This window comes from Varanus komodoensis, unplaced genomic scaffold, assembly GCF_004798865.1.
Source record: "Varanus komodoensis strain SLA01 unplaced genomic scaffold, ASM479886v1 scaffold205, whole genome shotgun sequence".
Taxonomy (NCBI): domain Eukaryota; kingdom Metazoa; phylum Chordata; class Lepidosauria; order Squamata; family Varanidae; genus Varanus; species Varanus komodoensis.
In genome coordinates, this window is record NW_025335579.1 from 82,520 (window position 1) to 96,360 (window position 13,841).

The window sequence follows — 13,841 nt, forward strand, 5'->3', positions numbered from 1 at the left end:
CAAATCATGGCGATTTCTCCTCCCCCTTCCCCTTCCCCCTGGGCCCCAGGGGGTTCTCTCGAAGATTGCCTGGGACGCGAGCATCACACGCAGGAGTAATACCCAGAGTGATTCATCTGCTGGGCGCTACAGAAACTAGGACTGATGATGATTATCATCATCAGGGCGCAGAGAGCTTTGGCTACGGGGAGGCACCGAAGCGGGGCCGACAAGGCAAACAAATCGCAGGCGCTGTTGCGTGAGCCGTCCCACGCACAGAGGCAGGAGCGCAGGTTCAGGTACGCTGCCGCGCCACGGCGGGCGCAGGGCAGAGGCGGAGGCAAGCCTTGACCACCTGGCGCCTGTCCTCCGTGGGGGCCTCGGCGTGCCCGGATCGCCCATCTGGCTCATGCAGGGAGCGCAGGGGAGGCGCGCCGGCCCCGGAACCAGCCTGCGCTCGCTGCTGCTGCTGCTGCTGCAGCTTCCGCGGACGAGTAGCGGGCCGCGGCGGGGCGACTGCTTGTGGTTTACGGATCCGTGGAGCTTCCACGGGCCGGGCGATCCCCTCCTTGGCGGGGTGATCCCCACCACGCTGCCCGTTTTCGCGAAGGCAGACCTCTTCCACGCGCCCCCGCGCCGAACCCTCCTTCAGGGGATGGTAAGTGAGCGTTGACCTCTGCCCGGGGGTGGCATCTTGGAGATGGCCTGGGAGGGGAGTGTGCGGCAGGGGTCTCAAGAGCAAGCCCCCTCCCAGTGCGCAGCCGCTGTCTGGGTGCGTCGGGGCTCGTGGCTCTAGTCTTTACTGTCATGAATGGGTGGGCGTGGAACTTTGGCATGTGCAGAGTGGCTGGATGCGCGTCTGAAGCCATGTGGGGAGGGGGCTGCAGGGTATGTTGCCCCTTCTTGCATTCCTGCCCCCTCAACTGCTTCTCCCCGCAGAGCAGAAGGGCTGAAAGGCGTGTCCAGAGGCTGGCGCAACTGACACAGAGGTGTGCTGGGCGTATGCATGCTAAGCAAGCTGAAAGGCACCAGGCATCCCAGCGGCTGAGAGAGGCTGCAGCAGCTAAGTTGCCCTTGGCAGCCCCTCCTGAAGCAGAGTTTGAAATGAATGAAAATCCCGCATCCTGGAAGTAGTTTCTGACCTGCAAGGACCAAGAGATGTGAAATTCCGTGTGTGTTTCTGTCCATGGTGCTCCCCACCCTGAAACCTGCAGGCTTGGGAGCATCCCCTGCAGAGCACAGGCGGTTACCCATCTGAAAGGAAACTTAACTCATTATCCTTTTTGGTTTTGCTTTGTTCATCTCTTCTGAAACATGGGTTTGGAATGCGGGGAGCTGAAGGAAGGAGGGAATGGGGGAAATCGAGAGTAGTATCCCAGGACTCGCTAAAAAGGCTTCCATGGAAAATTTTCTGAAAGCTTGACCCATTGCAACCGGAGGAAGGGGGACTTGGAGACGCAGTGCTCTCTGATTCGCCGTGGCACCCTTTTAATCCCACCTCTACATACTGATCCGTATTGAACCATCTTCTGTGTACTCCTTGTTCTATGGGAATTCTCCAGCTGGCTCTCCATGATTTTACCCCTTCTACAGGCATGGACCTCAACTAGCCAGCGCTTTCCTTGTAATGTCCTCTCTTCCCCAGACTGAGACACCATACAGTGACAGATCCAAAGCTAATGGTGGCCCAGGAAACCATTTTAGTCCGGCCTCCCCCCCCGCCCCAAATAAAAGTATTTCTGTACAAGTTTAAACTAAAACAGCCATTTTTCCCAAGACATAAGACATACTGGGTTGAGATCTTATTCATATTACAATTAATAACCATATTCAACTCTACATATAGTCCCATTTCTCTAACCAATGGTAGAAGAAATTCTGAGTTTGATATAAGTATATATCTTCCTTCACCTTCTAAGTCAGAGTCAGTCTATTCATTTCCGCACAGTCTAGAATCATTTTTAGAATCAGCTCTTCAGTGGGTGGCTCTTCATTCCTCCAATATTGAGCAATCTACAATTCTAAAACTAAAACAATTATTCCTGTGACATTGGACATACTAGGTTGACATCTTACACTTTTTTGCAATCAATAATCATATTCAATTCTACTTATAGTCTCTTTTCTCTAACCAAAAATAAAAAGAGTTCCAAGCTTGATAGAAGTATGTATATTCCTTCCCCTTCAAAGACATGGTCAATTTGTTCATTTCCGCGCAATCCAAAATCTTATTTAAAATCAAATCTTCAGTAGGTGGCTCTTCATTCTTCCAGTGTTGGGCAAATGTAATCCTTGCTGTGGTAATTACATGTAAAATCAAATATATACATTGTTTATCAAAGTCATCAAGAATAATGCCTAATAAAACACTTCAGGTTTAAATATTAAAGGTTTTTTTAGCATTTCCTCAAGCCATTTATGGATTTTAACCCAGTATTCTTTGCCTTAACACAAGTCCACCACATATGATAAAAAGTACCAGGTTTTTGTTTGTATTTCCAACATCTATTTGACATATTTGGGAACATTTTTGCTAATCTATTCAGTGACAAATACCATCTATAAAACATTTTATAAAGATTTTCTTTATTGGAGGTTGCTAAAGTTATCTTAATATTTCTTTCCCACAGCTTTTGCCATTTCTGTAGCTCAATACTATATCCAAAGTTTTGTGCCGATGTTATCATAGTTTCCTTAACTTGTTCATCCTCCATTTTCATATCCAAAAGAAAATTATGTAATCTTTTAATCATATTTTCATCTGATTTTAAAATTATTTGGCCAAACACTGTTTGTTCCATATAAAAACCATACATTCTATAATCATTAGCATGTCTTTAGCTGAGGTCACCAAGAAAGATCAATACCCTGCTCCTGTAGTTCAGCTTCAATTTTCCATTTTTATCTAAAATACCATCATATCTCACAATCATATTAAAATTCAATGCATTTGGGTATGTAAGAGCTTCCATAGGAGAAAGCCATCTCAGCAACTTAATATAAAGCTGTTTCTTTAGCTTTTCCCAACCTGACATCAATGAATTTCTAATATCATGATTTAAGAAATAGCCATGTGTCTTACACTTCTCATACCACATACAAGCATGCCATCCCATGTGTAAATATGCCCTTCAAAATATAAAATTGTCTTATTTCTTAGAGTTATCCATTCTTTTAACCACCTTAAAACACAAGCATGATGATACAGCATCCAATCAGGAAGGCCAAAGCCCCCATTCCCTTTGGCCACCTGGAACATTTTTAACTTAATCCTAGATTTCTTCTTTTGCCATATAAATCTCAAAACTTGTGTATTTAAATCATCAAAACACTTTTTCTCAATTTTTATAGGAATTGTTTGAAATAAAAACAAAAGCTTAGATAGTATATTCATTATAACTATTGCTATTCTTCCCAAAAGTGATAATTGTAAATTAGCCCATTTTTCTAAATAGCTCTTAATCTCCTTAAGTAATTTAACATAGTTATCTTTTTTTCAATGTAGCCCATCTAGCTGTTAAAGAAATTCCCAAATATTTAACCTTGTTAACTATTTGAAGATCTACTTGCTCCATCAAAGTTGTTTTTTGCTCCAGTGAAAAATTTTTAACTAGTAGCTTAGTCTTTTCTCTATTTATTTTCATCCCGGTAATTTCACCATAGTCTTCTATTTTTTTTAAAGAGTTTAGGTGTTGTTGCCAAAGGGTGTTCTAAAATAAAGACTATGCCATCTGCAAATGCTTGGAGTTTGTAGTTTTCATCTCTTATTCTAGCACCTTTAATATTCATATCTTCTCTAACACTTCTATTTAAAACTTCTAAGATCAGTTTGAATAACAATGGCAATAAGGGGCATCCTTGTCTTGTGACCTTTTGAATATCTATAGTCTCTGTAAATTCTGCGTTGACTATTGTCCTGGCAGTCTGTTTTTGGTAAATACTTGTTACTGTGTTTATAAATTATTCACCAAATTCCATTTGTTCTAACTGCTGTTTCAGAAATTGCCAATTGACATTGTCAAAAGCCTTCTGCGCATCTAGAAACAATAGTGCCATTGATTTTTCAGAATGCACTTCATAATATTCTAAAGTATCCAGGATGATCCTCACATTGTCATTAATTTGTCTCTTAGGTAAAAAGCCATTTTGATCTATCTGCATAAAGTCTATTAGAAATTTCTTCAACCTTTCTGCCATTACAGAAGCAAAACTTTTATAATCCACATTTAAAAGTGATATTTGTCTATAGTTTTGAATCTGTTTCAAGTCTGTGTCTTCTTTCAGAATTGAAGTAATATTTGCCTCAATCCAAGTATTCTGTATTTTAGCATTTGACAATACAGAATTACATATATCCTTTAGAGGTGTACATAAAATTCCTTCAAAACATTTATAATACTCCACTGGTAATCCATCCAGGCCAGGGGTTTTGTCATTTTTTTTACCTCTTAATGTTTCAATTACTTCTGTCATTGTTATTTCCTCATTTAATATTTTTTGAAATTTCTCCAGCAGTTTTGGTAAATTTTCCTTTTGTATATATTCATACATTTTCTCACTAGATATTTCCTTGGCTTGGTATAACTTTGTAAAAAAAAATCTTCCACTATTTTCTTTATCGATGTGCTTTGTACCTGTAGTTGTCCTTCTCCATCTTTCAACTTAAATATTAATCTCTTTTCTCATCTTCTTTAATTTATAAGCTAACCATCTCCTCAGTTTCTCAGTATTTTTTTAAAAAGTTCTATTTGCTCATTTTCATTTGTTTAGCTAACTCATTTGTTTCTAGAAGATTCAGTTTATGTTTTAGAGTATTCATCTGTATTTTGAGATACTCTTTTGACGGATCTTCCTGTAGTTCCCGTTTGAGCTTCTTCAGCTCATCTATTAATTTAAGTCATTCTTGTTTTCTCATTTTATTTATTTTTGCTGAATAAGTTATGATCAGACCCCTGACATATGCTTTAGCGGTGTCCCAAACATTTTGTAAAGAAGTTTCATCAACTTTATTTTCTTGAAAGAAGAATTTTAATTCCTTTGCTTTTTCTTCTTTAAAGATTTTATCTTTTAATAGATATTGGTTAAGCGTCCATCTAGGCATTTTTGCTGTTCCTTTCAAGGTAATGGTTATGGGATTGTGGTCAGCCCTGACATGTGTGTCTATTTCAACTTCTAACAAGTCTGGAATTAAATCTGGAGTTATCCAGATCATATCAATTCTAGAAAATGACCTATGTCTATTCGAGTAAAAAGTATATTTAGCTGTGGTTGTATTTTTATGTCTCCAGACACCTGAGAGTTTAAATTCCTCTACTATGTTAAAGAAGGACTTTGGAAGTATTCTCCTTCCTCTCTTCCCATTAGTATCACTCTTACAATCCATTTCTTTGTCAACAATTGCATTAAAAGTTCCCATTAAGCAAAGGGTTTGATATCAAGTTTATAGAAGTAGGGTATGTAATTTTTGATTAAAAAAACTTCTTGATGATCAGTAGGTGCATAGATTGCCACCAAAAGCACCTTCTCTTGTTTTATTGTCACCTCAACCAGTAAAATTCTACCATCTTCATCTGAAAAGATATGTTTAGGATCCAGATTTTCTTAAATATACAAAGCCAAACCTCATATCTTTCGGTGAGCCGAAGATATAAATAATTTGCCAAGTTTTGGACATTCCAGAAGTTTATGAAGTTGTCTTTTTATGTGTGTTTCTTGTATATAAATTATATCTAATTACGATTTTTGAAATTGAGAAAAAATTCTTTTCCGCTTAGGAGGGTCATCTAGTCTAACCCACAGCTCCAGCCGGCTGCACTCATGACATGCCCACCATGTGCATGTCTAGCCTATCTTTGAACCCCCTCACCAATGGAGCATCAACCACCTCCTGTGGAAACCCATTCCATACCCTCGGGGTCCTAACTGTCAGGAAGTGCTTCCTGGCACCTAAATGGAACCTTGGTTCCCTGAGCTTTACTCTGTTGGAGCGCATCCTGCCCTCTTCTACAGGGGAGGTCTCTACCCACCTCCGTGTGACATCCCATCACATACCTGTATGTTGCCAACAGATCCCCTCAGAGTCTCCTCCAGGCTGAAGAGAACAAGTTCCCTCAGTCTCGCCTCATATGGCATCCCCTGCAAACTGGCCACCAACCTTGTCACCCTATGTTGCACTGACTCTAACCTGGCTATATCCTTACTGTAATGAGAGGCCCAAAACTGAGCACAATACTCCAATTGCGGGCACACCAGAGTCGTGTAGAGTGGTAGTAATACATCTCTCGATCTAGAAGCCATGCTTCTAGCTATGCAACCAAGGGTGGCATTCACCCTCTTGACCACTGCACCACACTGCTGACTCATGTTTAGCCTGCAGTCAACCAGTACACCGAGGTCCCTTTCACAAGTGCTGCTCTCTAGACACTTGTTCCCCAGCCTGTACTTATGACACCTATTTCTATTCTCCAAGTACAAGACCTTGCACTTATCCACATTGAACGCCGTCCTGTTGTCTCCTGCCCACTTCCATATTCTGTCCAGATCCTTTTGGATCTGGAGTACCTTCTCCTCAGTTGTGGCCACTGCCCCAGTTTTAGTATCGTCTGCGAATTTGATAGTAGACTGTTCACCCCTTCTTTCATGTCATTGATGAAAAGAGTAAACAGGATCAGCCCCAGGACAGAGCCCTGGGGGACCCCGCTTGTCACTGGCCACCATCCTGATGATTCCCCACTATTTATTTATTTATTATTTATTTAGAAAGTTTATATGCCGCCCCATTCGCCGAAGCCTCTGGGCGGCTCACAAATATATGAATTAAAATGTTGTACAGTAAAAATATAAAACAAGATAACAATATAAAATAAAATAAGTCACCCTGGCCAAAGAATAAAATAATTAAATAGTATTAACAGATAAAATGACGTTTGAATAAAAAGGTCTTCACCTGGCGCCGAAAAACAAATAACGACGGCGACAGGCGGACCTCTCTGGGAAGCGCATTCCATAGATTGGGCGCCACCACAGAGAATGCCCTCCTCCACGTACTTACCCTCCTAATTTCCTTCATGGAGGGTTCCCGGAGGGCCTCTCCCGCAGATCTCAGGGGGCGGGCGGGCATATATGGACGTAAGCGCTCCTTCAGGTAGCCAGGACCCAAGCCGTTTAGGGCTTTATAGGTCATCACCAACACCTTGAATTGGGCCCGAACTTCAATGGGAAGCCAGTGAAGCTGACGGAGGACTGGAGTCATGTGAACATAATGCCCAGTCCCCGTCAGCAGCCTGGCAGCTCTATTTTGAACCAATTGAAGTATCCAAACCATCTTCAAGGGTAGCCGCACGCAGAGCGCGTTACGGAAGTCAAGGCGGGAAGTCACCAATGCGTGTGTCACTGTCACCAGGCAGTCGTAATCCAGGTACAGGTGCAGCTGATGGATCAGCTGAAGCTGAGAGCGCTCCTCGCCACTGCTGTCACCTGAGCTTCCAATGAAAGCTCTGGGTCGAGGAGTACTCCCAAGCTGCAGACCTTGCCCCTAAGAGGGAGTGCAACCCCATTCAGGACTAGGTTCAATTCAATTCAAAGCCATAGTCCCCTAGCACCACCTTCTGGAAACGGTCATTGAGATAGGAGCGGAACCACTGCAACTCAGTGCCTCCGACCACCAATCCCGCTAGCCTATCCAGAAGGATACCATGATCGATGGTATTGAAAGCCGCTGAGAGGTCCAGAAGAACCAACAGGGATGCACTCCCCCATCCTTCTCCCTGCACAGGTCATTGTACAGGGCGACCAAGGCAGATTCAGTACCGTATCCGGGTCTGAAGCCGGACTGAAATAGGTCCAGATAATCAGTTTCATCCAAGAGAGCTTGGAGTTGTCCCGCCACCACCCTCTCCAACACCTTGTCCAGAAACGGAATGTTGGCCACTGGTCTATAATTAGTGGCCATCTCTGGATCCAGGGATGCCTTCTTCTGGACCAGTCGGACTACCACCTGCTTTAAAGGGGCAGGTACCCGGCCATCCCTCAGAGAGGCGTTAACCACTTCCAAGATCCAGATCCCAATCCCGTGCTTGGCGTTATTTATTAACCAAGATGGGCAAGGGTCCAATAGGCAAGTGGTGGGACGTACTCGTCCAACCACCTTGTCCACATCATCAGGCCACAATAACTGAAATTCATCCATTAATTTTGGACCAGACGGCAGCATTGGTATCTCCACAGAAACCTCTGAATCACTAGTAGAGTATAGCTCGTGATGAATCTGAGTGATTTTCTCCCTGAAATGCTTGGCAAAGTTGTCACAGTGGGCCTTCGAGGGTGGAACCAGATCTTTCTTAGGACCTGGACGAACCAGGTCTTGCACCATTCGAAAAAGCTCCGCCAGACGGCATTTTGAGGAGGCAATGGAAATGGAAAAGAATTTCTTTTTTTCCGCCCTCACCGCCACAGCATAGGCCCGATAATGGGCTCTTAAGTGTGTTCACTCAGATTCATCCCGTGGTCTCCTCCACCTAGGCTCTAGCCGTCTACCAGCCTGCTTCATCGCCAGCAATTCAGGTGTATACAAAGGGAAAGAGTGGGCTCTGCCCGGTGGGAGAGGACACTTAGGAGCGATCATGTCAACAGCCCTGGTCATCTCCCCATTCCACAGTTGGACCAGAGCCTCGACAGGAGCACCAGTCTTGTCAGCCGGAAACGCCCCCAGGGCCTTCAGGAATCCATCCGGATCCATCCGGCTCCGGGGGCGGACCCACACAATTGGGTCCACACCCTTACAGAGGGAGAGGCCTCTCTCGAGCACAAACCTCACGAGGAAGTGATCTGACTATGACAGGGGTGTCAGACATAAAGTCCTCACCCTCAGACCACCCTCTTCCTGCCCCATTGAGAAAACGAGGTCCAGAGTGTGTCCACGTTCATGGGTTGGGCCAGTGACATGGTGAGACAGCCCCATGGCCGTCATGGAGGCCATGAAGTCCTGAGCCGCCCCAGTCAGACCAGTCTCAGCATGGAGATTGAAGTGTCCCAGGACCAATATCCTGGGGGTCCTCAACACCTGGTCCGAGATGAACTCCGTCAGCTCAGGCAGGGAGACTGTTGGGCAGAAGGGTGCAAGGTACACCAACAGAATCCCCAATCTGTCTCGGTCGCCCAACACCAAGTAGAGGCACTCCAGCCCTGGCCTCGAAGGGACCGGAAGTCCCGCGAGGGAGATGGAGGCTCGGTAAACCAAAGCAACCCCCCTCCCCTCCCCTCCAGGCATGAATGGTGCTGAACCAGATACCTGGGCGGGCACACTTGAGAGAGGGCGACATCTGCCCCCCTCCCCCCCAGGTCTCTGTTATGCAAGCCAGGTCGGCCCCCTCATCCACAATCAAGTCATGGATGAGGGAAGATTTATTGTGGACCACCTGGCATTGAGCAGTAGCACTGTCAGGCCCGAGGGGCAGTTGACAAGACTACCTGGAACCCTCTGGCTGGGGGCAAAACCAGAAGGAGAGACAGGTGTCAGCCATCTGTCCCTCCTTCTTCTACGTGGACACGTTAAGCCCCCACCACTGTAACGTCCATTGTCCATGACCACCCCAATGGCGGCCCCCCACGCGCTCCCCAGGAAACACAAACATCGACATGGCTAGGGACGACTCCATTAAAAACAAATTAAAATACAATACAACTTTAAAAACAATCAAAAACTCCCCATTTCCCCCCCCCCAATACAAAATTACCGACCTAGTCCCCCACCAGCCCAGCCCCGCACGGCCACAAACGGCCACAAACAGTGGCACCACCCTTTGGCTGTCGACCTTCGACCGCCGGCCCCAGGCCACGTCCAGCGGGTTAAGCCCGCGCCTGCCCTCGCGCCCCGCCCCAATCCAGCCTTGCTCTCACCAGTGCTGGCGGGAGGGGAGCAAAGAGGGGCGCGGAAACCCGTCCAGCGGCAAGATTGCGGAGCCCTCCTCCGCACCGTTGGCGGTGGGCCTGGCGTGGCCCTGGCGTCCTCCGTGCCCAGGGTGGCCCAGCGATGGCTGCAGGAGCGGCGTCAGCCGGCTCCTGGCTTGGCGCAGCACCCCAGTCTGGAGGCAGCGATGGCGGCAGCGGCAGCACGGCAGGTGGTCCGAGCCACAGAGCGCGGCAGATGTTTGCGGGGGGGAGGGAGCTGCAAGCCCGCCCCAATCCCACTAATGGCTACCCTCTGCTTTCGTTCAGTCAAACATGCCCTATTCCACCAGACTGCGCTTTGGTGTATCCCAAAACTCCTCAGTTTCTCACCAGGATATCATGGGGCACTTTGTAAAACGCCTTGCTGAAATCCAGGTAAACCACATCCACTGCATTCCCTCCATCTTTGAGAAGAGGGAATAAAACTCGGGTTCTTGGGAAAGATCAAGCATCCAGACCATCTGAGGCTTTATTGTATTTACCCCAAGGTTCCTGCGGTACTCACAATAATGCATGCATTACCGGGCAGGCAGAGGTGAACTCTGCTGCAATGCTTCAATACCATTACAGGGCATTTATAGGTACACAGGTACAGGTACAGGTACAGGTACACAGGTACAGGGCAATTGATGACAGAATGCAGACATTACAATAAGATTCTGAGGTCATCATATACAGAACAGATAAAGAAATGTCAGTCAAACACAGTAACAATGAGATTACAATATTTCTACTTGCCTGTATTGACACTTTAGTTCAGTAGCTTGAACCCATCTCCAGGTCTGCTTAGACATGTAATTTCAAGCTACTGAAACTATCCATGAACTCAAGACTGTTATCTACTGTAGACATTCTGAATTGGCCAGGGAACATGTAGCCTCTGGGCTATCAAAAGATACTTCCTTTTAAACTGAATTCCAACAATGACTATTTAATCATTGTGAAGGTATACAATGTAAATTTGGACTAAATGGCCTGTGTACTCTAGCTTACAGCTAAAGGTGAGAGAAAGGAGGGGGGAATGCCATTTTAAACAGTGACAGCTTGGTTTTGAGAAAGAAGACAGGATTTGATCCCACAATGCAAAGGCACACAGGAGTAATGCTTTTCAGACAGGATTTATCCAAATTTTCCCAACACTATCTAGCATCACTAGATCTCTCTCTATTATGAGTCTTTCCATTGTTTTTCCTACAATGGATGTAAGGCTAACTGGTTTCTAATTCCCAATGTCCCTTCTACTACCCTTTTTGAAAATTGGGACTGCTGACGCCACCCTTCAGTCCTCTGGAACTTCACCCATTCTCTACAAGGTCTCAAAAATGAAGGCCAGAGGGCATGAGAGAACCCTTGCCAACTCTCTAAGTACTCTCGAGTGAAACCTGTCAGGGCCTGGCACCTTTGTTATGTCCAATGCCCTGAGCGGCCCCTCAACTTCTAGGGAGTGACTCTAAACTGTGCCCCTACGTCCCTGGTCTCATCTCATCTATGCAGATCTCCCCCATCCTGCTTTGGGGAGAACACAGAGGCAAAATCATCATTAAGCATCTGTGCCTGTTCCCTTGTATCAGTCACTGAATCGCCTTCCTATTTATTTAGTGGTCCCACAACTTGTCTCCCTCTATTTGCCCCAGTACCCATTTCCTATGGAGGTTCCTCTTGCGTCTAATCCCTCTAACCACCTCCTTTCGCTTTCCTTTGTTTCCCTGCCTTACTAACTAGAGGTATCGTCAAGACTTGCACCTCCAAAACCTCCATTTTTAGTGCCATCCACCCTTCCTCATCCATCTGAACATGATTTCTTTTGCCATCGACTTGAAAATGAGGAATTGGTACTTCTTCCGACCTATAATTCTCCAACGCATTTTTTTCAAAACAGTTACATCGTGTTCATCATATTTTAGTGGTTTATCACGTGAAATTCTAAGAACATGGTCTCTTATAGATCTTTTTGTGAATTTAATGTGAACTTTTCTCAGAAGGTTATGCCTTCTTACATAGCTTGAGTTTGTAATCAGTCTCTTTAACAATCTCTTCCTTTTCGTGACCAAGAGCATATGCTAGCATAGTATTTACTAAGTCACTTAAGTTTTCAATTTTTATCTCTGGTATATTCTGTAGTCTTAAATAGACACCTTCTCCATCTCCAATATAGCAACTGAGTCCCATAGTGACTAATTTGTTTGTGTTAACTGTTGTATTTCTTTATCCATCTTTTCAGTTTTCTTACCAATTTTGTCAGTCTTCTTTTCCATTTCCTGTTTGTTCTGTTCATTTTGTACTGTTCAAAGTTGAATGTCTGTAAGTTGATTATTTATGTCCAGAACATGACTGTCCAATTTATCCACCCTTTCGTTTTATTCCATGGCCTATTTTTGAGTGGCTGGTGTGTTGGACTTTGGGTTGCGAACGAGGGTGCTGATGCTGACAAATGAATTCTTTTCATGGTAAAAAAAAGAATGTATTAAGACAGCCTGTTATAAAGCAAAGTAGCCACGAGATGGCAGCATGAGTCACAGAAAGTTTTTAAATGATCAAAATTCCTGTTATTAGGTAAAATAGCCACAGGATGACAGCAAAGGGCTATTTGTTGTTGTAGCAATCAGAATGGTTTCTCTCCTGCACAATATCCAGAAATGATCAGATTGCCACATCGTCTCAAAAGAGGAATGTATAAAAACGAGAAGAAAACCTTTTTCAACCGATTAATCGACAGTAAATTTCAACTTTAATTCTTCGCCCTTGGGGAGATTAAAAAGAAAGAATCTCTTCTTTTCTAGTTCTCCAATTTCCCCTGTTCCGATTAATCTCTCCTAGCTCTGTCATTGCTTAGAGTCTACAGGGAGAGGGGGATTCTCCTCCTCCGTCAAAAGAGGCTTTTTATTCAATTTTGTGCTTATTCCAAAAGTTTCCTTTAAGGGCAATATTTTAAATTGGGTATTTGCTCACCCAGCATGTCTGATGTCCACTTTGAAGTTTTTTTCCTCTTTGCTGTTTAGCCAGTGCCAACAGCTAGTGAGGGGGAGCACCCCTCTTTTGCCATTCTCCGAGAACCCACGAGCTTCCCCTAGCAGATGGGGGTTCACTTCCCCCCTATAAACCAAAGGTGACTCAAACATCTGTTCCCATCCCCCACAGGGCTTGGATGGGCCTCCCAAAGCCTGCTGGAGAACAGATTTCGGCATGAAGTAAGGTGCTCTCATTCTTCGCTGCTGATATTGCTGTGATGTTAACCGGAAGTCTAGTCCGGCCTCTTTGATATGCCTTAAAGTGACTTAGAAAGTCCTGGACCACAGCCTTCCATACCTCTACACACGTCAAAGAAGCCAGATCTCACTTTTTCATTTCCATTGGTTTTCTCTCCAAGGGTTTTGCCAGAAAGTCCTGGAAGATCCTGTCCTTCCTCTTTGCCACTGAGGAGATCAACCGGAACCCCACACTCTTACCAAACATCACCCTGGGCTACAGCATCCATGACACCTATTTTGATGCGAGAATGACCTCGGACGCCCTGCTGGACCTGCTCTCTCCCGGGCAGGCAAACGTGCCCAACTACAGCTGTGGGAAGCAGGGTCTCCCCTTGGCTGTTCTTGAGGAATCTGCCTCAGACATCTCCAGCCAGATGTCAACCCTCTTGGGCATCTACAAAGTCCCGCAGGTGAGGAGCAAGTGGGTGGACAGGTGGGAGGCTGGGTCTCCAGTGGCAAAATATTTGAGAGAGGTTTCCCCTGAACTTTAGGGTGATTTGAACTCTCTAGCAAATTTGATTTCCTCCCATGACCCTTGGATAAAATGTGCAGCACATTAATTGGGAAAGTCCAGTTTGGAGGTCGCTCACCAGGTGTGTCAGGTTCCTGGCTTTGGAATCTGCCCTTCAGTGCCTGCGTTAGCTTACGCTTCTCCTCTGCTGACTA

At 45.2% G+C, this 13,841-nt stretch overlaps 1 pseudogene; it reads left to right on the forward strand.

Moving 5' to 3' along the window:
- The window catches only part of LOC123023283, a 78,843-nt pseudogene that overhangs the window by 33,988 nt on the left and 31,014 nt on the right, over positions 1 to 13,841 (forward strand).